Source organism: Geospiza fortis, unplaced genomic scaffold (genome assembly GCF_000277835.1).
Source record: "Geospiza fortis unplaced genomic scaffold, GeoFor_1.0 scaffold109, whole genome shotgun sequence".
Lineage (NCBI taxonomy): Eukaryota > Metazoa > Chordata > Aves > Passeriformes > Thraupidae > Geospiza > Geospiza fortis.
In genome coordinates, this window is record NW_005054694.1 from 165773 (window position 1) to 166601 (window position 829).

Genomic DNA, 829 nt, shown 5'->3' on the forward strand with positions numbered 1-829 from the left:
CGGAGAGGGGAGCGGAGGAGCCGGAATGCCAGGGGATGGATGCCCTTGGGGATGGATGCCCACCGATCCCACTGGAATGCCAAGGGATGGATGCCCACTTGGAATTCCAATGCCAAGGGATGGATGCCTCCCGAATGCCCAGGGGATGGACATCCACAGGGATGGACGCCCATTCAGAACTGGAATGCCAAGGGGGATGGATGCCATGGGGATGGATGCCCACTGATCCCACTGGAATGCCAGGGGATGGATGCCCACTTGGAACCCCAGTGCCCAGGGGGATGGATGCCCCAAATGCCCAGGGGATGGACATCCACAGGGATGGACGCCCATTCAGAACTGGAATGCCAGGGGATGGATGCCGTGGGGATGGATGCCCACCGATCCCACCGGAATGCCAAGGGATGGATGCCCACTTGGAATTCCAATGCCAACAGATGGATGCCCTTGGGGATGGATGCCCACTGATCCCACCAGAATGCAAAGGGATGGATGCCCACTCAGAACTGGAATGCCAAGGGGGATGGATGCCGTGGGGATGGATGCCCACTCGGAACCCCAATGCCAAGGGATGGATGCCCACTCGGAACCCCAATGCCAAGGGGTGATGTCCCCTGAATGCCCAGGGGATGGATGCCCACTCAGAACTGGAGTGCCCAGGGGATGGACAGCCACTCATCCCACCCTGATGCCAGGGAAATGGATGCCCACCCAGAACCAGAATGCCAGGGGAATGGATGCCCACTCAGGACCAAGATGCCCAGGGAATGGATGCCCGCTTGTAACTGGAATGCCAAGGGATGGATGCCCACTCAGAACCGGAATGCCA